This window comes from Elaeis guineensis, chromosome 11, assembly GCF_000442705.2.
Source record: "Elaeis guineensis isolate ETL-2024a chromosome 11, EG11, whole genome shotgun sequence".
In the NCBI taxonomy this organism is placed as follows: Eukaryota; Viridiplantae; Streptophyta; class Magnoliopsida; order Arecales; family Arecaceae; genus Elaeis; species Elaeis guineensis.
The window spans coordinates 766,431-767,239 of record NC_026003.2 but is presented as its reverse complement, the minus strand read 5'-3'; positions in this window follow the sequence as shown (position 1 = coordinate 767,239).

Genomic DNA, 809 nt, shown 5'->3' with positions numbered 1-809 from the left:
ACTGTACATTTTTACTGGTTTCAGTCTCTAACTTGTTCAGAAGCTCATATTCCGAAACATGAGCTCGGGCTTGTCAATGGTAGTTAGTCTTAAAAGAAAGAGATCTTAAAATGCAGTTTGAGCTTGCTGATTTTTTAAATGGTAAATGAATTGCAAACCAATTTTTTTCATCAGATGAAGTCACAGGTTTTCAATTGAATCTGATTCTGATAGCGGCCATGTTCAATCTGTGTTTGCCGCATGCAGGATGTGCCGAAGTTCTCGGTTTAAATTTTTGAAGACAGCTTGTTGATATGCTTCCCCCGCCTCCAACACCCCCTTCTCTGCAAATGCACGCGTTCACGTGCACTGAAAAATAAAAACGGGAATTTAATTCTCGATCCCTCTTTTGATATCACCTAGATAAAAAATTTCAATTGGCTAAAATTCAAACTTTCGATCTCTCTTTTTAGATCTATTATTATAGGATAGTTTTTTGATATTATTTTATTTGAAAAAATATTAAATAAATTTTTTAATTGGATCTTATTATTTTAAGAGATAGAGAGAGAGAGATGGAGGAGAATGAGATGCTGGAGATCATGTCGGTGGAGTATTTTTTGATGGAGACATTATTGAAGATCATGAACGATAATAATGGGTCGTCGAGGTTAGTGGTAGAGGAGAATAGAGAGCATGTGATTGTGGTGGTGGTGGCGATCGCTGCAACGGGAGGTGCCGGATTTAGATGTTAAGAGAGAGAGATGGGAGGAGGAGAGAGATTTACTGAGGGAGTAGTGGTCGTCGAGGAGCTGACAGCTGAGAGAGCA